General features: G+C 41.0%; 1 protein-coding gene across 1 annotated transcript in view; it reads right to left on the bottom strand.

Moving 5' to 3' along the window:
• mical3a (microtubule associated monooxygenase, calponin and LIM domain containing 3a) overlaps positions 1 to 21378 on the bottom strand; it is an 85729-nt gene extending 64351 nt beyond the window's left edge. Inside the window, exon 1 of the mRNA XM_054619175.1 lies at positions 21221 to 21378. The gene's annotated coding sequence lies outside the window, so the exon portion shown is untranslated. The remainder of the gene's footprint in view (positions 1 to 21220) is intronic.
• Positions 21379 to 25378: the final 4000 nt, after the last annotated feature.

The following is a 25378-nucleotide window of genomic DNA, read 5'->3' as shown; positions in this document are numbered from 1 at the left end:
CCCCGCTCCTCCTTGGAATGAGCCTGCGTCTTTTAACTCAGTTTAATCCGATTGGTCCCTTCCAACGTGACGTAGCAGTACGGCTGCCTTCACATGGGGTTAGAAATATTAGTTTTACACAACATGGAAAGGCGGGCGGCATTTTATATGATAGCCGAATTGCAGAGATTGTATGACAAATCTAATTTACAGCAAAGTATTCTTTGATACCTTGTGTGTGATTGTGCACCCTAAATAAATAATCACTCGATTTGACATGACATGACACGCTTAGACAGGTTAGTGTCAACATTGGTTCCTGAAGAGAGCTTTATGATGAATTATTAATAGTAATAATAATAAAATATCGAGCGATAACCGTCAATAAGATTTTAAAAAGATCAATTGATATGCCATTTGTGTGTTTACTTAAACGTATGTCCCATATCTTTAGTCTTGTTGCGATTGAAATTAAATCTAATGCATGGACCTCTGTTTAGGCAGCACTGAAGGAAGAGATAAGTTATTTAATTGGTTGCATGAGTCACGAATGGAATGCCTGATTCTCAATGAGTTTTTTGTGTCTGTGTGTCTTTTCCATTGTATAGAATCTTGAAAAATAAAATTCCCACTGAATTCCAAGGCCCTTTTGTTTGTTTTCTAACAAAGCATAGACATGGATTGTGCTGTGGTTTTTGAGCGGCTGAAGTTTGCCTTAGTGGAAAAACCACTCAAGATTACAACTTGGGATAATAATAAGTTTCAAACAATCGCTTTCAAATGGCAAGACATCACATGGTAAACAGTAGAGCAAGTCTGGTTACTTCCCACGGACAGAAATATGCATCACTGATGCGCTGCTTTGTTCTGTCTCAAACAAGACACAATCCAAGGCTTATATTCATCTTACAGAAACATATTTTAGCCTACACAACAACGACAGAGCAAGTCAGACAGCAAATGCAAAGAACCTATTAAAAGCCGTAATGATTATCCTTATTGTCTTGGCTGATTCAAAGTAAAGGTCAACGACATGCAGGCCCTTTGTTATAAACACTTAGCTATCAAAGTCACTGCTGCTTCAGTTGTGCTACTGCCAACATCTGGTTCACAGGCAAAAACAGAGGAATCTAAATATATGACTATATGACTACTTAAGACAGGGTTCATCCACTTTGATCTGAAGGTTTTTATCTGTGTTCTCTACAAAGCTGGAAGGAGAAACCTTTCTATCAGCTCTCTGCACATTACAGAGATGGTCTCTCCCTCTCAAGCATCCATCAAGGCGGACACCTTCCTGTCCCCTCGTGTCTCTGGACAGATAGGCCTGTGTGGCTGGTTTTTTTGAGGGTAAACAGTGACGCGTGACATTTGTTATCTCTCACAAAGATGTTGTGTTAACTTCAACCTGAAGATAGCCATATGGAAGGATCAGTGCTATATTATTTTTGGGCATTCAACAGACCGTTTCACTTGGCAAGAGATTTAAAAAGTCCTCTGTGCATAACATATGTCTTGACTACATATTAGAAGGAAAAAGTACAGGGAAATCTAAAGGAATTACAGATAAGAGAAGATATTGGGATATGTATTGAATAAGGCACAATATAATGCTAGATACTAACCATATTATTATGGATAGATCATGCAAGATTGGTTCAGCAGGGAAATGTATCAAATAAATACCGTGCTGCTAGTTCACAGGCAATGTCTGCCTATTTGAGAAAATAAAATTATCATTAGTGTAGCTCCAAACTTGCTTATTCCGAGGGTTATGTAATGCTTTCTTTTAGGATGGTAAAAAACATTCAACTTCTCACTTCCTCTTGTAGCATATGGTGAATTGGACTCGGTGCTGCTGCATACCTGTGTAAGTGTATACTAGCTCTATAATTTCCTGCAGCTCAAAACAAGGATTTCTTAACGTTATCATTAAAAAAAATCGACAGTTAGTGACAGATTTGAAAGATGAAGAAAACTAACTGCAGTTAAGGTAATGTGCATAGTAAAAATGTAGCTCTATCTCATGTAATGAAAACATTTACATTGCATCAAATCTCTCACATGTTATTGCGATACTGATATGATGTTCAAACCTATGCTAATTATAAACAGCAGCATTTTGACTGTGAGAGGGCTCGCAGCCAGGAAAGCTTGCCGTCTCCACCACCACAAGGACGTTCCACATATGAAGTCTCCAATCAGAACAAGCTGTCCTAGTTGGATTTGCACGGATTTGCTAATTAAACAAACCTCAGCGGACACAGGATGTCAACCGGGTCTGCTTGTGTGAGAATGAGAGAGATAGAGAGATAGAAAGGAAGACAGACTTGGAAGAGTAGCAATAAAGAAAAAGAAAATGACTTGGCGGGGAAAAAAAGGAGTGGGATCAGGAGTCAGGAGCAGGATGGCTCGCTGCCGGCTCACAATACATCACAGAGAGTTTCGCCACATTATGAAACTGCTTCCAATTGAGCTGAGCACCGGTCTCCACCACGCCTCTGTTCCTTAACAGAGGTTTGTCATCAGCCATTCACTGAGGATCAGTGGACTCTGGGTGAAAAATGTAGACAAAGGGCTGTCTACCTAAGGAGAGGCAGGCTGCACACATTTCCAACATAACAAAGGAATTGTACATGTCATCCTTGAAAACTTCAAAGGCATCTGCCATATCACATTATCAAATACAGATGACAATGGACTGCATCAAATCTCCGTTCATTTACCTATGATGAAGCGGTTGAAAGAGGACAATGAGGCCAAAACACTTACTGTACAGAGGGAAGACAGACACAAGGTATTCCTCTGGCTGGGATTTGTTCTCTTTCTATTTTCCTCCCTCCCTGTCCTCGTCTCTGTCTGTCTCTCCTCCCGCCTTCTCTCCCCCTTTCTTCTCACCACAGCAAGATGCTGCCTGGACCAGTGCTCGTTGTCATGGTAACCGAGACTTGGGGGGATTCTCACGTGACGTATCTCTCCGGGCGGTGATTGGTCTGATGCATTAGAGGAAGGAGGGAGGGATGGGGAGGGGGTGGGGGCGGGGCGGGTGATGTCACGAGTCCGCCGGTTCACAAATGGGAGGGATCCTCACTCAGGCCGGCCTGCGAGCACACGCAGACACAATGGGCGTCTCTTTAAGGTGGGGTTGAGCTAAAGTGGAGCTATTAGATGGTCAAAGATGATCCTTCTTGACTCATGGGACTTCTGGCTGGCTGATCTGAGATGTCTGGCTCGGCTCTGGCTCAGCTGTCCCTGCTCTGTTTGCTCTCATCTGGGATGCTGCCACTTAAAATGCGCTCCAGGATCTCCAAACTGCCAGGGGGCCAGAATGCAGAAATAACACACAAGTGTTACAAGACATACGAGAGCACCCATATGTGGCAGCTTGACCTGCTGGCCTACCACACTTCAAACTCTCCTACAGGGGTTGCAGGGGACTATTTATAGCACTGCAGAAACCAGACCGAAGCATAACTGCCACTATTCACACAGCGACATGCATACTGCATGCAAGGACAAAGAGCAAAACAATGGAAGCGTCGGTCACTGAAACATACAATCCAGAGCAGACTGCTGTTTCTGTTCACTCTGATAACAAGCAAATGGCCTGAATGTATTTCCTGAATTAAGAGATTACACAAATAATACACACTAAACGTTATGTGTAGCTTTAACAGTTATAAAAATACAAAAACTAACACAGCACCATGGGCATGTGCTGAGCAGCCGAGGTGCCATAATTGTATAACGATAAGCGTTTTACAGAGTTGAAAGCTGAGGAAATACTTGGCACAAGAACTGCAGCAATGAGAGCTGTTGAGTGAAACTTTCCATGTACATCGAAGCAATAAAATATTTTTAGAAAGAGAGAGCTTGGGTGTTTTACATCCCTTTGACGGAAAGTAGGTCTCTTTCAATTTCACGCTCATTCCCAACGATGACATGAGTAATAATGGTCCCAGCTTGTTGTCCAGACTGTTGTGTAACGATCTGGGTTTGGTCCAGCTCTGCCAGAGATGAGAAATGATCATGTTCTAGGAGAATCCGATGTTGGTTTATTCCAAGTTGATGTCATGTGTTGCCTTTGCAAGATATTGAGCATTGCAAAATATGTCTCACTAATCCCGATGAGACGCAGTTCTTAAAGCTGGTGGCGGCTTGTTTGTAGTCTTTTTTCTTTGTTTCTGCCCATTTTGTTTCACAGTGAAAATGTAGAGAGGCATTTTTGTCTAATTAACTGTTTTCATTTTTGGTTTTGATTATTCCCTCATCCCCATCTACCGTAGTACAGAGGCTGTCAGAATCAATCAGAAAGGCAGCTCAACCATCATGCTCCAGAGGAAACCAGAGCTGTGCTTTATGCAGACATTTTTCTTCTAATGCTATAACTGGCCAGAGAGCTTCATTAATAAAACATGCATGGCTGTCTCCAAAGTCATCTGTTCCTCTACACCCAGCAGGCACTGCGCATATAAATGTGTTATTTCACTTTAATAAAAAAACAAAATATTTCATAGAATTCAGGAACTTCAGACTTTATGAGGTTACACATTGCTTTCCCAATGCTTCCGTCTATCTCATTATGGAATACTTTATAGTATATTTGTTTTTTGCTCAGTTTGATAAAAAACAGACTAAGATTTGTATATAAGTATAATCAAAGGAATATGTCAAATTACAGGTATTAAACATCAGTGAAGCCTTCATATCTATAAATACAAATGTAGGTCTTGGTGGTACAGAACTGTGTCTATTGCTACATGTTAGTACCTGCATGTGTGCAAGTCGGTCTGAGTTATGACAGACTGTATATTCGAGCAGGTTAAAGCAAGTTCCCTGAAAGGACTGACACGACATGACAGTACATATGCCACAGAGAATGAACCTGAGTTAGTCAGTTATTATCACATATTGAGGTTGTAACTGGCTTTTCCCCACCCAGTTCCATTAAGACTTACTCCCTCTGACCTCTCACTAAGAGCATTAATGGTGAAGGGAATGATGAGAGCATTGAAACTAATAGACGGTATGATCATGTTCATGGCCTGCCATCAGGAGCTGTTACGGGTCAGTGAGCACTGGGCTGCAGAGGAGGAGGAGAAGGAGGAGGAGGAGGAGGAGAGAGAGACAGAGAAGAGGCACTACTGCAGAGCGATGGCACTCCTAGGCATTAGACACTTTCCATTATTCTTCTTTCCTTTTATTCTAAAGCACATAAAAACAGAAATCTGACATTGAGATCATATTTGAGTAAAGAATTGTATGACTCAGCAATGTATCAACTTCATGTCAGATATAACCACACATTTTGAAAGAAATTAGTGAAGTAAAACTAGGCTATGGGACAAATTTCCCCGCCCTGTGACGTATGATGTCAGCAACATGCTCACAATGAAATTGCATGCTGATGTTTAGCAAGTACATGATTCTCGACCATTCTATAGAGTGTTAGCATGATATCATTTGCGAATTAGCACTAAACACAAAGAACAACTGAGGCTGATGGATATTTCACAGGTTAAGAACAAAATTTTACCTGTTGGTGGCGCTGGAGAAAAAGTCAGGAGATCACCATTATTTTCTGGTGACTAAAATTCTGTACAATATAACCCATACAATAGTTGTTAGTAATAGTAATATTTCATTCTGGAGCGAAGCCATTTTTTTGCTGCTTAGTCATTAATGTAAGAAACAGGATTAGTGGATGATGCAATGTGGCCATCTAGCACTGTAACACATGCATACTGGCACACACAAACTGTAGCACTAACTGCATAAAAAATAAATGCTCACAAATGTATGAATATATTATCTGAATTCCCAGTGAGCACAGAGCAAAGACAAATCACTGAGGCAGGCAGAATGTGTCCACGGAATTGTTTAAACCCACAGATGAACGCAGTATAAAAACGCTGGGCCAAAACAAGTTATATTTGAAAAAAAAGTTCTTCCAAGAGTCACATCCTTATTTAGGTAGCATGAAAGAAGCAAGTGCTGTTACTTGAACATTTAATTTCCTCCAGAACATTGAGTGCTAACCTTGTGCATACACAACGTAAATCAGCTCCAGCAGGCTGCCCCTGAGCATGATGGGTAGACCGAGAAGTGAGGAGAAAGAGAGGTGTTGTTAGTGTGCTGGTAGGGAGTCCGAGAGAGGAACCAAAGCCAGTGGACAAAAGCTACTGAGTGGAAACACAAGGCAGGAGAGAGAGTAAAGACAAATGAGGTCAGATTTCAGCGGGTCTGGCTGTGTCTGTGGTCAGTCTGAGTCTAAATTCGACTGTATGTGTTTAGGAGACCTCAAACCAGGGCTGTGTGAGGACTGAAACAGCAGTGGTCAGGGTGTGCTACACTGGGTACATTTCTCACACTGTCCGTGCACTGCTTGAATGGTAGGCTTTAAACCCTTCCTAGAAGTTAAAAGAGTCAAAAGTCAAGGCTGTGACCCTTTGTCCCCAACCTCTTTGTGACCCTCAGCAACACAGGAGCTACCGGCCTAAGTATGGCTGTGACCTTAATGACTCCGGGTCTTTAAGGGTTAAAGGTAAACTGCTGTAGATGTCTGAATTGGATTGGCTCTGAGTGGTTCCCATGCTGAGCAGTGAAGGTGTCCAAATAAAATATTCTTTATCCCTTTCCTTTACATAGAACACCATTTAAGACGCTAGTTGCTTATTAATAGAAACAACAGAGGAAGAAAAATAATATCTTAAAGGACCAGTTTACCCAAATAACAAAACAAATCTCACTTGGTAAATATCCATCAAGTTAGTTTTTTTGATTTAACTTGCTAGAGGTTTGCAATTTTGTTTTTTTGCTATCCAGCAATACAATAGGAGAGAATAAAATCTTGTTTTATCTGAAAACTTATTTTAAAGAGGACTAAGACTTTAGTGGCCCTGTGTTTGTGGAGTAGTTATTTGGCATGCTAACATGCTTACAATGAAAATGTTAACCTTCTGATTTTTTGCAGGTGATTGTTCACTCTAGTCACCTTTCTGGTTTAGTGTGTGAACATGCTGACCTTTTCTATAGCACTAAACAAAAGGTGCAGCTGAAGCTGATGGGGATGTCATTAGTGAGGTATTTAGACAAAAATCAAAGCATTGGACAAAGGAATGTTGACCTGATATGATGCTGCTGGATGAAAAGTTAAAGGGGACATATAATGATAAACTCACTTTTTCAGTGCTTGTGCACAGAGCCTATATTTAGGTATTTGGAGTAACTACCAAGCCAAATAAGCATCATATGTCCCCTTTAAGGGATCACCAAAGTTATAGCAAGGAGGAGAGGTAATGCATGTACACATTTTCATGGCAACACATCTTATAGTGTAGTTGAGGTATTTCAGACTCTCAACAACTACAGTATTACTGTACATCAACCAATCCACTCTTAGAACCAAAGCACTAGTGTGGCTTAGCAATTAACAGAAACCTATCCGTAAAGGAATCTGTGTCCCTTATACCCTGGATTATCCAGACTTCCCTGTGAACAGCTTAAAAGGTGATGCGTCTCTAGTTGCACCACAAATGACAGAAATCTCAAAAAAAACATATATATTAAAACAGCCACAAATAAAATAATCTGCATGTCAAGATACCCCTAGGGGTTAATTAAAAGATGTGTTTTTAGCTGTACCAACCCATTAATATATTCTATTCAGTTTGGTGTTTATACAGGATTCGTTTTTGCTAAGAGACTTTCCTAAAAGCTGTATTCTCTGCTATCACAGTCACTATTGTGTACTCAGCAGGAGAATGGATCTTTACATAGTTCATCTGGAAGACAAATAGGATGTACAGAATAGTAATTAAATTAGTAAATCTCTCTCTCACAGTGAACATAATAAGAGCAGGACAGCCTTGAGTGGTCTGATGCTCTCCCACAGTACACCTAACAAGAGTCAGCACAACAATGCTAAACGGCAGTTTAAAACCACTCAGTGTATAAGATACTAAATAGTACTCCATTTTCAAATTCAATAAAACAATGCATGCCTGTCGGCTGCGACTTTGTCTCATGAACATTTAAGCCACTTTCACAGCGGCGTTCCAAAGACTCACCTCAACTAACCAATCCCTGACTGGCACCCTTCTTCAGATCACTGCACTTACCCTTGGGCTGGCACAAACAAGGCTTTAAACATGATATGTTACCATGGCAACCAGCTTTTCTTCCTTCCCTGGCCAAAATGAGAATTCAGAGCCCTGTCAACTTAGATATTGCCAAACATAACACATTTTAGGTGGGAGAACGAAACATCTTCGTGGGATAATATACTATATTAAACATTCAAGAACGTCTGGGCTTCTTCTGTCTATTTGGAAAACCATCTAGAATTTTCAGTTTATTTCTGTGTTTATATATACACCCATGAAAATACAGACCGTAAACACCTTTTCTGGTTCCGTGGGCCCAGCAGCCCATAATGTGTTCCCACACATGCACAGGAAAAAGCAGTTACAGTGAAGGTGTTAGCTCTGCTCATTTAGGCCCTCATTAAAGATTAAACACATACTGTTCCATTCACTCTAATGGCTGGTAAAGTATGCTGGATTCTTCTTTTTCTCATACTGTTCTCCCTTTCAACAGACAGTAATCTTAATGTTACCTAATCATAACTTAATAAGATCAACCATCAAGCCTGTCTTACTGAAGTTAATAAGCTGGCAGAGTAGAAACATGGCAGACACAAGAGAGCATGGAAATGGGTAATTGCATCTAAATCCAAGGAATAAGACGGTTTAATAAGGTGAATTACGTCGTACCACAAGGTAATACTGTACCCAGGCATGACTGTTTACTTGATGGTTCAGTTGACGTCCAACAGCAGAGCAACAGAGAAACAGTCAACATGAAGCATATGTTGCATGTTAAACTCATTACAAAACTTAATTAGTTATGAAAATGGACTTGTTTTAGACACGTCATGGTTCCAGTTATGTCATAGTAATACTCAGCTGACTAAACTCAAGCTCTCGTGCTTTCCTTAAGGCACATTTTTACCATATCATATTCATGAGTAAGATGCACTTCATTACGGCACATTTGTCTGGCTGACACACTCAATGAAGCTCTCTGCTCAATGATAAAGTCTATTCTAGAGATTTATTTCTCAATAATTTTGGTTAAAAAATAAAAAGCCAATATTTGATGAAAAGAAATGAGGGGCATGTTTGTGTCATGTTGATTGAAAAAATAAATGTCTGCAGATTACACCCTCGCCCTGCGACTGTGATAAAAAACTGTGATCATTTTCTTATCATTAAGTCCAGCAATCATTCACTTAATATTTTAAACTGAGTCATATACTTTAACAACAATGGCTAATATGCAATAATACAAACACATACAGTATCTTTGAATGTAAATTCTGCACATTAAAAAGATAAGTGCCATCAGTGTTATCTGCCAGGCATGGTGAAGAGGGTGCAGTTAAGCATTCCCCTTATCATAACAAACACTGAGTCCAAACAGAGTGTGCTTGTGACAGGAGCAGAATTTTAATTGTAGTCTCCTCTGCACTGCCAAGGTGCCCTCGCTGTGTTACACTCTCTCATTTCCCCCCTTTTCCATGCACTTAATCTTTCCCGTCGCAGCCACTATGAAGCTGCTGTGTACTTACTAGCCTGAGCAGACCATCAGTAGTCAGTAAACACAGCCCTGAGCAAAGCTTTCTCATTACAGCCGGAGACAATGCAGAGCTCAGCTGCAGTTTACACAATAACCTCAGGGATCAGTAAGAATCACTACATATATACAGCACGGCCCTCAAAGCAGAGAGGTCTGCAGAGGCATTGTGTCCATCTGTAATCAAAAACTTGAGCTGATCACATTAAACTACATAAGCTGGACTGAAGCGCTGTTTTTCTCATTCTGCATCAGTGCTGAAAAGTTCTTGACCCGCAAAATGACCTTGACTCATAATGTGAAAACAGATCCGACCGGTGCTGTTTATCCAGCGTAAAGTTTTGGGCTTTTTTAAGTTCCCACTTTGCATTTTAATTGCAACACACATGGGCAGATGTTGACTCAGTAATTCAACGACAGGCTGAGGTCATGGTTCCAGTCGATTCTTCAACTTGATACAAAGTGGCCATGATTGGTCATGTTCACAGTGAGACTATGCACAATCACAGCCCAAGGACAGAAACTAAATCTGTCCTTACAATGACACTGTAAACACACACACGAGGACACATATGCACACACACACACACACACACACACACATATTCATGCACAACCAATACCTCAGCATATGCTGTACACACAAACACACACACACACACACAAACACATACACACACACACACAGACACACAGATCACTGTTGTTGCTGGAGGCCAACTATCACAACAATAGCAGCTCTTGTCTTGTAGCTTTTTAGAAACGGACACAGTAATTTAGCTTCTTTAGCTTGTATCAGCAGTTCTTTTTGAGTCTTCAATATTGAGCCATTGAGGATTGTGCCAGTATTAGTTCCTGTTATGATGATATTCTTTCTCAGATTCCTGTGGGCTGCAAGTTTCAGGAGCAGATCAGGCTCTGAGTCAGTTTCTGGGACTTAATAACACAACAGGATAGTAAGACAGAGGCGGCTGCAGGGTTCAAGTTATTTGAAAGTTTATGCACAGGTGGAGGCAAAAACTGGCAAATTCTTTCTGCCTTGGATAAATTGTAGACATTACACTGAATATCCTGTGACCACAAATACACTGATGCTCTCTACAGCACATTCAGAGCACTGCTTATATTAGTATTGAACATTTAAGTGTTTTTACTGATTTGTGCAATTACTCAAGTATTGTGCTTAAGTACAAATTGGAGTTACTTGTTTTTTACTTAAGTATTTCCATTTCATGCACGTTTATACTTCTACTGCACTATATCTCAGAGGTAAATATTGTACTTTATACTCCATTAGATTTGTCTGACAGCTTTTAATACTTTTCATATCGCAAATACCCTTCCTTTTTCATTGAAACCATGTCCAAATTTGCTGACTTTGAACTTGAATATATTTCTCCTACTTCTTAAGCTTAAGAAATATATTTTAAAAGCCTCTTGGATCAGCTGGAAAATGCATTGTCACAGAGCTGAAAACAGGGCTGTATTTTTACCGAGAGACACAGAGTATTATATTGTGTACATGGTTCAGAACAGTGACGCATCAATACCCAACAGACATGCAGGCGAGATGCAGATGTCATGTTCTCAGCTCTTGTATTGACAGGTTTAGGTTAGTGGAGCGGTTAAGTGAGAAGTGACAGCATGAATGGAGCTGTCAATGACTCTCCTAACCGGGTTTCTAACACAATGCATTACTGGTGTCTTATAGCAACAAATTGATCTTGGTCCATTCAGACATGAGATCACCCTGGGACAGATTCTCAGATGCCACTCTTTTTGATGGTCCGCATTTCAATCTTGTATTTGATCATAATGGTTCTGTGTGTGGTAGTGATGCTGTAATGTACCAGTCTGTGGCGTAATGTATTGTAAACTATATTAATATATATTGATATCAAACTGACTTTTAAGACGGTAACAAAGTAAAGGAAGAGAAGACAGTCATCAGTCCCAAACTATATTATCTCGTTCTCTTTTTCTCACTGCTCAGCCCTCCTGATTCTCACTCTCCATCTTATCAAACCAGATATCTGCCCTCTGTGTCGACGGAAAAGAGCAAACACGCAACTATCGTCTGCAGCTGTTTAAATATTGTGACATGTGATCTCTGGGCTGGCACAAAGAGCACTTGTAATAAGGGAGACTGGGACACAAAGACTGGGAGAACGGGGAGCTCATCTCTGTGCGGCCTGTCCCAACCTCTCAACCAAAACAGGCACACAAACACACAGCATTGTGTTTGTTGTGCATTTTTGCTACACGTCGTGCACTCTGAAAAAATAGCCACACATGCAGGAACTTTGCACACACTAAGCGTCTGCTATAAAGTTCTGTCGCCACTTTACCGCCCACAATCAGGCAAAGCAAACATGGAAATCATGACATCTGAGGAGAAGTATTATCTACATAAACCATGTGTTGAATAAACATGACATTGAGCGCTGGATTTAAAAAGGAATCTTATCAAAGGAAGAACAAGCATTTGCATTCCTTATCTCATGAAAGAACAAAACTGCTTTTGTTCAGCTGTTTGCTCTGCTTTGTCGCTCCTTGATGAGACGTTCACAGCCATTCGTTCATCCCACTGCCAACACTTGTGTTTTTGTGTGCTTTGTAGCTTCTATCACAAGCATAGTTGGGATCAAACGAACAAAGCCTTGGTTTCTAAGCTCTCTTGACATTAAGTCCTTCCTCCCAAGACCTACAGCTGATACTACTACTGAGATCTGATGGGATTATCTGAGGCTAAATGAGAGAAAACATTTAACCAGTGCTTCTGTGATGCTGCACTTAGGACCATCTGTGCTTTGGGCTAAATGCTCAATCTAACATGCTCTCAATGACAATGGCTGAGGTTAAGCATCCTAGTTTAGCGTGTTGACAGGATAACTAATTAACACTAAAAACGTAGTATACTTGAGGTTGATGGAAATGTCATAAATTTTGCAGGTGTTATGGTCATAAAACAAATTAGAATTTTGACTTGATGATGGTAATTCATGAAAAGCTAAGGGATCATCCAAGGTTCGTACCAATTCGCTAATCTCTCCAATCGTCAAAACCTTTTTACTCACAAAGCTCATATGTCAACCTCATGGTGACGCAAGATGTCAAGTCAGGAGATAATCAAAGTCATTAAGATTCATCCTCTGGGAACCTCGAATGTCCGTACAAAATGATTTAAATTTCAAATTTGGTCATGGAAAAATGCTAGCATCTCAAAATTCTATGCTAGCATTTCTTTCTCTATTTTAAGCACTGAAGAAAAAAACATGCTCCAAATGAAGATAAATGCTTTTCACACGTCTACATTTCAGATGTAACCCTTTTGGTAGGATTACAACATAAATAGCTTTGTTGGGAGTTAAGACATCCTATAAACTTGAAATAATTAGTCATGCTGCCTATAGAAGCACAATGCAAACACCATGGCATCCAAATGTATCTATTCGTGAAATGAAAAGCAGATTGGCAGAGAATGCAGCCTTTCAAGTACAGTTAAAGGAGAAGAGAGGGAATTACGTCAGAGTCCAGCTATTCTGATAATTCCAGGGTTGAGGCATGAGCTCACTGAAGAGGCCTTTTATTGTGTATGTCATGTACGCTTTTCTTCTTGGCCTGATGAGGCTCTACAGACTTGGCTCCTCATGAGGCACGACGGTATGAAATAATACTTTGATCTCAGGGGCCTCTGGCACATTTGGGTTGCTGCAGTGTGCCGGGATACATTCATACGGAACATGGCTCAGTGAGACTATAAAACAAGCCTGTTTCAAGTGAGAGAAGGCCATTAAACACACCTAGGGATTACATTTTCTTTTATCTATTGAAAAAATGTTACGATCATATTCATACATAAAAGATGACAGTTCGGAACTATCAAAACTATAAATATTTTGCATTGCTATAAACTTTTAATATAGGGATACACACCCCTTTCAAACTGCATATCTGTAGCTATGTGTCTGAAACAGGATACTCTCTAGACAGTGGACAAATAACACGAAACAAAATAACTTTCATCCAAAAATGAGGTATTCCTAATTATAGATGATTTCATTTTTTTAATATATGATGCCTTCCCTTGTGACATGATTGCTCGCATGAACGTCAAGCGAACGATGAGTCATAATTATGGTTATTGTATATTGCTTTTGAAATAATGACAAATCCACAGTTCAGTGATCCACACTTTGTGCTAGTTTTGAGTCAAACTCAAATCTAGCAAAAATTAAGCAAAATCTGGTTCTGCGATCAGAATCAAATGAACAACTATATTTTCGGCCAACTGATGGAATGCCATCACTTAGTAGGTGGACAGTACGGAATGAAAGCCCCTGACGATATGCTTGTGTGTGTGTATGTGTGTGAATCACATTTGGTTTGCAGCTCTCATTCTGACATCAGCTCTGATTTATAACCTCAAGTATTTGTTTTCTCTCCCTCACCCCGTCGTCCCAATAAACCACAGAACGTATCATCAAGAGAGTAAAGGAAAAATTGCTATTATCAGCGCTTAAAAAAGTCACATCTAAACATTCAGTGTGCGTGTCAGTCTGTGGAGAAACCCAAGTTACATAACGGTAACAGTTTTCCAGTTCTTACGCTTCACCTATAAAACAGAGACTGTACTTGCACTCAGCTAGATTGAAGGTTGAACATAATTGCAGAGCATAAGTCACGTATACAAGCTGGATGTCACCCATAAGAACAACACTCATCTCAGCTGGAGCAGGCATGCCTCAATTTGGTCATCCAGTCAGGGTGTGGAGCAGAAAGTTGGGTAACTCTAAATCCCGAAGTCAGCCTTACTGTGGTGTAGGATACCGTGGTAACCATGTCCTCTCGGAGAGTGGGCCCTGTCAGCAGCTCGTCTCCGTGTGACTGTTTTTACAAGAGCTGTGGCTTCATGGATCTCACTATAATGTGTGAAATGTTCTGCTCTTCTTCTCAAACCTTTAGAAAGACAAGGGAGTAGTCTAAGACAGACAGGTTTCAGTGAAGTAGTGTGACACCCTGTTATAACTTGAAGGCCAATATGGGACAAGCAGATACATGGTTGTAGCAGACAGCTAAGTATGCCTGAAGTGAACCCATTGTCCCCTTGCAGAGGAAAAAATCCACTGAAGCCAAGAATAAAACGTAACCCAACCACACCCAGAGTATCCGACCACACTCAACAGGACTTTACACAGAACACATCTGGGGAAAAGAAGATTCCCACAATCCATGTGGCAGGTTGGCAGGAGCTCAACCAATTCAAGGAAGTACAAGTACAGAGATGTGGATTATGAAAATGGGATGAACATTATTCTCTGTACAATCCCTGCCGTTCTACCGCTTAGGGCTGCTCGCTCTCAGCTCTCAGCCTGACTGTCCCTCGGATGTTGAACCTGCATGAGTGCCCAGCTGGAATCCCGGCCATGTCAGACAGGCTTTCTTTAATCCAGTATTCGTTTGGGATTCTCTCATCACTACAGCCATTTTCACAACAGCACTGTCCCCTGCCAAGCGCATGCACAAGTCCACCAGAGAGTTGAGTCATTGTGGTGGGTTACTAGGTTACATACAGTGTTTGTTTAGTTCTGTTGTGATAAAGAAGCCCAGTCCAAGATGAGAAAAGTGAGGTTCTCAGCTAGCGAATGACACGTAAGTCATTGTGAAAATAATGATTTATTTATTTGGATAAAAAAACATTCTTTGGTTGCTTTTCAAAAGTCACTGAAACACTCCGGACTTTAAACTGTTTTTTGATAAAAAAATATATAATTTCCCCCAAAATACCACCTCACCAGTTGCAACTAAAGCAGCTTCAGGGAAATTCATCACACAACCATCAAATGCGAATGTATCAATACATAGTATTATTGCTATAGTTTTGTCAAAACCACTGATATTCGCACAGTAGTGATATTTAATAAAATAATTTTTACTACAGTGTTACGACTGAAAGTTTGTTTCATAACTTGGTGATTCTGGTTGTTGTGTGACTGACACACCGCCTGTCTGAAAGTTGATCCCGGTGGGATTGGGAAGAAGAACCAGGGAGACAGCTGCAGTGAAGACTGAAGTCCAGTTGGGACTCACTCCCCTCTCTGTTGTGTGGACATGAATCAAATGTCCAAATGTGTCTATTTATGAACATCTGACCCTGTGTCTGACCTCATGCCAACACCCCCTGGTCTGTGTATTAGTTGAGGCGTGTAACCCGCTCCTTCTCGCTCTTCTCAAAGTTTCAGCGCTGCCATATCCGTCTTTTTCTGCCTCTCTGCCCTATAAGAGTATCTAACCATTACTCCCTGCTGATAAACTTCAGACGTAAGCACAATCACACACTTACACAATTTCACCTGCACTCACATAATGATGCAACACACACACACACACACACACACACACACACCAATGTTAACACACAGTCATACGTAACTAGGAAACAAATAGCTTATAGTAAAAAGCTGCATTGCTTTTTTGGTATTTTTTTTACTTCTTGGGGGCAGTGGGGCAAGCTAAAACACATTGACGTTTCATCGTCTTATGAAGTCGGTATGGTTAACGTGCGAGCAATCAGGTTCAAGTTTACCCATCCAGCAGACATGAAGCAACTAGCATTGAAATGAATTCCCCTTTTAGCTTTGTTTTTGGTCTCCTCCCTCTCCTGTAAGATAAATGCTCCACTATGTTCACCAGCTAGTCGCTAACTTCTATTTGTTACTAGACAGATGATTTTTTCCTGAAAATAGCTGCCTTCTGCAACCGAAACGCAATAAGCTGAATTACATTAAATGTGCATAATATGATATTTGGAGCATTTTGCGACACCTGAGCCAGTGGTTTATAGCTTACCTGCTAACAGCTAACGGGACAGCTAACGGGATGACAGCTCTGACAGTGTTTACCTGAGGGGGATCTGTCAAACTGACGCTAGCAATTAGCACTGCATTTTCAGCTAAACGCCCATGAGAGCAGTGCAGATTAGCAGCCATGAGTTAGCCAGTAGGGCCCGCTCAAATGCACTAACCTGCACCAAAAGCACGGACCGCCCGGCTAGGTCAACAAGGCAAAGAGAAGCTAGAATAAAAGACAAACAGAGGGAGCGCGACTTTATTCACTGCTCAGGTAGATATCACTCCATTATGTCTTTTCATTGGCAGTAGTTGTTTGCTGCTATATTATTGCTCTGAATGTTAGTGCTCCTTTAAAATGCTCCGTACAGCCACAGGAAACTGCTTAGTTGGTTAATAATTATCTGTGGGTTTGTTGCTATGAGCGATGTCTTTCATGTTACAGATAGTCACTGGTCCATTGTTGACATAAGAATATTGAGTAGTTCAACTAACTTATTGTAGCCTTATTTTAATTTGGCTATGATACTAAGTAACTATTTATTCAGCTCACAATGATTAAAAGTCTCATGATTGCAAACCAAATGTAAAAGAAAAGCTACAGAAATTCAAAACAAAACTTTTCACACCAAAATCAGTGTAACCCAGGTGGCTGACTTGGTCCAACTGCAGCTGAATGTTGGTGTAGCATGCTGTGTTTTAGCACCAAAGGACCAAATTTGAACCGGTTTTGTGCCGTAATCTTTCTGCTCTCCTGTAGCGCTTTCCTTTGTGCCGAGGTTAGGTTATGGTTAAGGGTCACAGCCACAACTGAGTGTGGTTAGGGTAAAGTTACGTTGAGGGTAAGAATCTGAGAACTCAACAGATGAAGTTTTGGGCTCTTGTTAAGGTAAGGGGGAAAACCAATGGTGACACAGACTTTAAAACACCGTGGCTCTGGTCCCATATCTGCCAGATTTGGAAGTGTGGCTGATTTCGGTAAAGAATGAACCCCAGTTATCAAAACTTGGACTGACTTTGGACTACAGGTGGCCCTTGGCTTGTCTTTCATGGAGAGTCCTGCCAAAGGTGTGAATGATTTAGGCTGCTGCTGAGCAGAGGAATTTCAGACAGCTGAGAAATTTTCCCAGTATCTGGTCAGATTTAGGCTATCTATAACTAAAGGCTGCTTGTTCTCATTTTACACTGCCTAACCTAGTTTAATGTTACAGAGCTAGAATGGAGGTCAGATTAAATGATCCATAACTTTGTCAATGTTTTCATTACCTAATGAATATGCAGAGAAACTTGCCCAAACCGGCCACACTCTTCCAGCCAGACTGCCCTCTGACCTCTTTCTTGCCTTAAGTCACCCACATCTGACACAGGTTAGTGTAATCATGTGTAAACAAAGGAAATGCGAGCAGCAGACAACACATCTGACAAGTAGATCTATTGGAAATGCGTCTTTCCAACTGACTGCAATCTAAACTTCAACAGATTTGTCTTTGTCTATTAGAAACACCAAAAACTGTGAGGGAAATGTTTTTTTTGTCTTGTTTACTGACATGCACAATCAATTACACATGAGGCATTGTATAGTAACAATCATGATTAATGTTTTTAGCTTGCGTGTGTCATTGTTCTATATCAAAAGTGTTATTAAAGTGTCATTATCAACAATGTTTCTGTGGATGTTGCATGTGGGTTTTAAATGAAATCTGATACAGAAGTCAGCAGCGTAGTCACATATGGTGTCCATATGTTTCCCGTGTAATCCAATGAGCACACAGCTCATAATTATTACATACATAATTAAACATCAGACCACCATTTTATCTTAATAGCAAGCTGTTATTTTTGAGAATGATGGAAATTGTCGGTTTCTTAAAGGAAAACGACAATTGGGTAGCGAGTTTCAGGAGGAACATGAAGGCCATTAACAAGCTGTTAAAGTGGATGGATTCTTCATTAACCCTGCACTGACCCAAGATAATCTGCTTCAAATGAGAATAAAATACTTAAATTTGAATTCAAGGTGTGACAGGCGCGTTGTTCATGATGGGTAGCGAGTTGTAGGATGAACTAAAAAAAAGATGGAAGGAGATGATCTACAATGGAACAGTCAGATCAGTCCAAATACACCCCTGCAGTGTCCATCTGCTGTCCAAAACAAAGCTATTAAAGAGATAATAGTTTAACAGGATTATCTGCTGATTATCGTGCGGACAGACAAAAAAAAAAATACTGTAGCTCTTTGAGGATCTGCATGTGTTGTGCAAGCAAAAAATGAATGGGAATGCCCTCACATTCTTACTTTGTCAGTCCTTTCCTCATTCACTCCATGTTAATGTTTGACAAACTTTCTAACTTGCCTCTATCCGCACAGCTGCTGCATTTGTGTACACTTCCTCTAAGAACAATCAATTAAAAATGTACAGTTCTGGTGCAGCAAATAGGTCAAATGCACTTAGTGGAATGGTTTCACTGTTCATCCTGCAGAAGTCTCCTCTCCCGTACACACTGGCACTAGCATAGCCCCCCCACTTATCCTGCCAGAGCTGCATTCTGCTGCTGCTGCTGACTGTTCTGAAAAAAACATCCAGAGGCTGTGGTCTGCAGGATAGCAGTGCAGAGAGATCCAGTGTCTGCCAGCAGGGATTAACGCTGTCAGATGATCAGCAGTAGCATACCGGACAGCTTTATAAAGTTAAACAAAATACTTCTGCCACTTAACTGCGTAAAGTGAACCATTTTTCTATAAAAGTGTGCGTTTTGTACACCTAATTACCATAGTTTTTTTGTAGTTTTAATAGGACATCCTACTAAATGAAAAAGGTAAAATGATTCTACTGGCTGCATTGAATTTCAATAACATTTGCTGATATCCAGAGTATAGTAGTACAGTATAATATCTCCCCCCATATATCTGTACTGATGACATGTCCTTTTAAAACAACAAAAACTTTTCTTTATGTTTGCTGAAAAATAAAGGCTAAAAACAATGACAAAGCTCTGTAATCTACTCAATGTCATTTTGAATTGTAACACTGTCAGAGCACTCCACCACACCACTTATCACGGCACAATCAACATGTTTAATGTATCAACCCTGTGGTCGGGGGGACAACTGTGTGGCTGTGGAACGAGGCCGGCAGCAGCTGACTGGCAGGATCAGTGTCTGAAGTCAGAGCGGAGGGCAGCTGCCGAGCAAACGTGCGCTCTCTTATGAATGACAGCTATTCACCTCCCCCTTGAACATCACATGAGCGCTGCCTCCTACTCAGCACAGTGCAGCACAATATCACATTGTGTCTTCTGATACAGCAGAGCCTGGTGGGGAGGGAGACGGAGATAACCCGCATCGCGACCTTGAGGACAGAGATGGTCCACTGGAGACAGGAGGCAAAAAAAAAGAGTTTGTGTCAGCGAGAGTTACTTGATCTGACCCACCACAGTGTGATGCTGCAACACAAGCAACTACTTGCTAGCTGGCTGGTTCCAACCTCAGAGAAAATACAGTTCTGCGTCATGCAGCAGCAAGCAGGGCAGCTCTAGCCACTGGCAAAAAAAACAACACACCATCATATTCTTTGTTTACCCTTATCCTTCCCTCCTGCCTCCCACAGCTGCTTGGTCATCTGTTATGAAAACAGACAACGCTGGGGGTCCACGCCTCCTCTCTGGTACGTCAGAAGTGTTTGCTCATGGCACACACACACACGTGTTACAAAATATAACCTTTACCTCACAACCTTTTGTTTCTGCACCACCAGCTCCGGAAATCGAGCTCTCACAACCCTGCCTCCCCCTTTTCTCTGTGTTTCCTGACACCAACGTCAGACAGAGAAATGAGAAAAATGACCCAATTACGACTCAAAGATAACCTGCACTGGGGAGAGAGCAGGGGAGATGGTGATGGGAGAGAGGAGAGAGAGTCCGGGGGGGTCGGCGTTTAGACAGTAAGGGGAGCTGCAGTGACATCATCATCACTGGACTTGTGGTCATAAAAAGAGAAGAAAAAGATGGTGGAAAAATCAGATATTTGTTGATGGATGTGTTGAGTTTGGATAAACTGCCTCCGCTCCACTCCCCCTTAAAATTCACACACACAAGTGAGACTCTGAAAGTGGGAACAGTGACATCCCTCGGTGACAGCGGTGCCAGTTGGCACATAGCTGGATGCTGCAGAAGATGCCTGGCTGCTGCAGTGTCTCTGTTAGCCAACCCGTCCTGCTGCCATCGATTCATAAGCAGCAGCTCTGATGCTGTGTAACGACGCCGCATGCAGAGGGGTTGCATAATAACAACCAAGCCACACTGGTAAACAAGGAGGGCTATGACCCTTTTCTCCCACTGAAAATAAGGGTTTCGGCTGAAATGGAAGCCATCGCATGTTGCTAAAATACTTCTCATTCATCGTCATTAAACCAAAGGAATGTCTGTTTCTGACAGGCAGCTGGAAGAACATGTGCTATGGTGGCTAAGTGTACACACACACACACACACACACACACACACACACACACACACACACACACACACACACACACACACACACACACACACACACAGATACTGTACATACAGCAAACAAATGTTTGCAACTAGATTGCATCAAGCTCAGTCACCCCACCGTAGAAAACAAACATACACCTTGGTAACACTGTGGACAAACAGCCCCGTCTGCTCCAGTTGAGAAACTCTTCCTATTGCATCAGTAAATTCCTGAGATGTAACACAGACAGTGAATGGCAAGCTGATAGCAGTGTACTCACAAGTGCTTCTGAATCTGTGCTGGGATCAGTAAGAAGGCAGATATCCTCTTTTCTCATGTGTCAAAGGATTTGCTTCACACTTGTCCTCCTCCCTGCTCTACTTGTCTTTCTGTCTTTCACCGGCAGACTTAAACTAAAAACGAGAGCGGCTGAAGACGGAGAGAGATCTGCAGTGCTGGAACTCTGTCAGTATGCTAATGCCTGAGTCTGCCTCCCTCTCTGTTTCTCCCCTCCCTCCCTCCCTTCTTCCCTCATAGTTTTCTCCAAGGTCAGTGGGAAGAACTGACTCTTTGACTCCTCCCTTAGTGGACAAGTGCTCCCTTCCCTTCAACCTCCTACAGGCTGGACACCCGGGCAGTAATTACCGTCATGATCCAGATTAACTCCTGGGTGTGCTCTTGTTGTGCTACGCTGGGTCGGGGCTGGACTCAGCTAGCAGAGCTGGGACGGGACAACACACACAGAGAGGATTACTGTGTGTGTGTGTGTGTGTGTGTGTGTGTGTGTGTGTGTGTGTGTGTGTGTGTGTGTGTGTGTGTGTGTGTGTGTGGTGTGGGAGGGGGTATTAGACCCCACAAGGAGGGCCAGAGGCAACCAGACAGAGCGGGACGGGACACTCTTAAGCCCTGCAGGAGACAAGACAGCCTCAGAATAGAAAAAGACACTGAGCTAACAGCATGGATATACCAACAACAATGCATCCACAAGGACACAAACAAACAGGCATGTCAAATCTGACACAAGTTTTGTAATGCAGAGTGTGATGAATCAATAACCCATGGATAAAAGTACAGTGGTATAATTTAAATGAGTGGATAATAAATACTGACATTAAAGATGGTCACTTTGAATTGACACTGATCTGCCACAGGCTTTAACGTGTTAAAGCCACGTTGAATTGAATCTCATCTCCTCTGTGCATTGACATAAGTGCTGGACTCTCACAGAGTCATGGTGGAGACCAGAGGTAAATATCTGAGGACTGGAAGGAGATCAGACCCAAGGACACACAGCTGCAGCAGCAAATGATCACCCGAATAGTCGTCAATTCTTGCTGTTTAAACGGATAGCAGATTAAATTCTCTAATTAGGGGATATATAGATATATATATACATATATATAATAATATACATATACATATATATATATATATATATATATATATACATATATATATATATATATATATATATATATATATATATATGTATCAGATTGTGAAACGATCAATGCAGTGACTATTCGAGTATGTGCACTGTCTAATACTGTCTAATGCGGAGTTGTGTGCTGTCCAACCCCTGCAGTGATTTCAGGAGCTTTGCTGACCATTTAGCCGCTTCACTCGGTGGCTTTGGATCCTGTGATAGGATTAGAGGGGAGAAGCGTCTGATGAGATGAGACAGAACTCAATAAATGCGCAGGAAGTACTCCTTCAGCACAAGCGGAAGTACAGTATTAAACCCACAACAGGACTCGCAGATAATCACATTGATTGACACAAAAGTTCCGTTAGTTTAGGGAAAACACTGCATTGTTGACAGTGATAGAGCATATTTTACCACTGTACACATGCTGGTCTCCATTTATATTCTATGATATTGCCAGCTATTGCTTGTACTGTGATATAAAGACCAAACCTCTCCTTTTGTATATCAGAATCGTCATTGATCAACATGGAACCATTCATCCTCCACAAACGCCACTTCCACAATTTAAATGTTCAAAATTCCTCTAATAATTATGAAGAGTACATATAATAAGCTCTTTCCAGACTCACAGAAACATCCTCAGGAATGACATCATCCGCAGCCAGGGGAGCAGTCTTTGTTGTGAATAGAGTGGATTTAGTTTTCTTGTAACATACTGACACCCTCTGGTGATTTGAGGCAAGTACAACACCTGCAGAGGACTTTGATATCGTATGAATGACACGAGATATGATGATGCGTGCGTGGTGTGTTCCAGCTATTGAACTCCAAATCAGAAGATATCTCACCTTCAGGATGGAATATAATTAGAATATTCTGGTTCCACTATCGAGTCTACTAATGTAATGATGATAATGTGCGAGAACTCATAAGACAATCGTGTCGACACATCAAATCAACTTGTGGTTATGAGCTTAAAATTTGAGGACACATCGAGTGACAGTTTTCTTTTGTATTTCAAGAATTTTGGAACAGCATGCTCAAAAAAAAAAAAGAAATACAATAATTAAACATGCAAGATCAATCAAACATGAAGTTGGGCCAGCCAACAGATCATTTTAACAAAATACAAGATGTAGAAATAGATGAAAAAAAACCACAACACCAAAAAAACAACAACCCATATTTCTTATAAAAAGGAACTGAAGATGAACACAGGTGGATGGGCTGTTGTTACAGTACAGAAACAGCAGATGGAGGCATACAGTGTGAGATTGGTAAAACAAAACATGATCATAAGAGGTAAGATGGAAAACCAGACACTGAACCATTTCCCCGCATATCGAAAGGAAACCCCATACAATGACAATATTTGTTGTTGTTTGTTTGTTTCCTGAATGAGATTTCATCCTGGTGCTCCCGAATACACAGACAGATCTTCAGCCTTAATGTATTATTTACGTCTGTTATATAACTGATTGCTGTTGTAATTTAGGCTGCATCATAACCATCGATACTATCACAGTATGACGGTTAAATGGGACACACAGAGAAACTCTATCATCCCAAGTACTTAATCTGTTCAGGTGAGTCCAAAAGGCACTACACATTGCAAACTAAAAAGACTTGGAACGGTTGGGTAACATCTGTAGAATGTTCCAACTCGCTGCCAAAAGGTTTATGATCTACTGAAACATATTCCCAAGCCCTGCTTTACAATCCATCATTTTCTCTTTTATTTCATTTAAATAAAATATCACTTCAGGCCCCAAAACATCACAACATATCAGGGGAGGGGCAAGTAAAAAAAAAAAAAAAGGTAACCTAGAATGATTTCCAACCAGTACGATGACTAAGATTAATTTAAGTGGAACAAAATGACATGAGGCAAGGTAAATCGAAAGACATTTCAAAAAACACAAACATGACTGGTTGAAGTAAAAACCATAAATGACAACAAATACAGTACACTTTTTTCCTTCTTGTGCAAACAAAAAGGCCAAGAAAATGTTGAATACTGTATGAAACAGAGATGGTGGTTCAGTACATAGTAAATACAGGTTAATGTTAAAAAAACAATACTGGTCTTTGTGACTTTCCCTCATTAACAGTTCTTCCACATCACCCTTCAAACTGTCTTATCACTGATTTGTCCGGAACGAATCTCTTTTGAACGACCTGAGCTGTACCAAGTAGTATGCATACAGTGCATCAAACTACAACCAAATACATACACCCTTATTGTCAAGTATATACTGAAAGTCTTCACTTGTTATTCGTGACACATCTGTGCCTGTATCTCAATACCCTGTCTCACAAGTCATGTCTGAACATTAATACGATTTCAAGGCCGTTTTTGTCATGTTTGTCTAGCCGTCTGTTAGCTACTAAACATAAATAAAAACACACGGCATGAATGCAAGTTGTCCACAGAAAACAAGTATGTACTGTAAGTCAAGATATCAAAAAATATAAACATCAGACTAACTCTCTGCTACTGCAGAGAGTACGGAAAGACTAGGTAGTGTTAATGAGTGTTATTAGCCTCTAGTGCTGCCTACTGTCTGAACTGGCTCGCTGTGAACTTTGACCTTACTGTTGGCTTGTTCAATAGATTGGGTCGGGTGAACTACATCACAGTGTCAAGGCGTAGCATGGCTCATCATGGCAGGAAACATGAAGTAGCACCTGATGGTGATAAAGAGGTTAAGGGCCTGCATTGGAAAACAACAAAGTACCTGTATGGTAGTTTAAGAAGAAAAAAAGAAATCCTTAAAATGACATGTGTCTGAGGGGGTATTCCTGTTTGGTGAAGGCAGCATGAGAATGAAACTGTTACACAGAACACTGAGTCTGAATATATGCAGCAAAATCTCAAATAAGTCCAGGACCACAGTGGCCAGGAAATGTCATGATCATTCCCTGACCCACAGTGGGGAACAGGACAGACACATGCCACGTCATCTTAAAGGTCCAGCATACACTGTTCATATTGTTCTTCACTTCTTA

This window comes from Anoplopoma fimbria, chromosome 19 (genome assembly GCF_027596085.1).
Source record: "Anoplopoma fimbria isolate UVic2021 breed Golden Eagle Sablefish chromosome 19, Afim_UVic_2022, whole genome shotgun sequence".
NCBI lineage: Eukaryota > Metazoa > Chordata > Actinopteri > Perciformes > Anoplopomatidae > Anoplopoma > Anoplopoma fimbria.
Note: the sequence above shows the minus strand (reverse complement) of the source record. Positions and strands in the feature narration are given on the sequence as shown.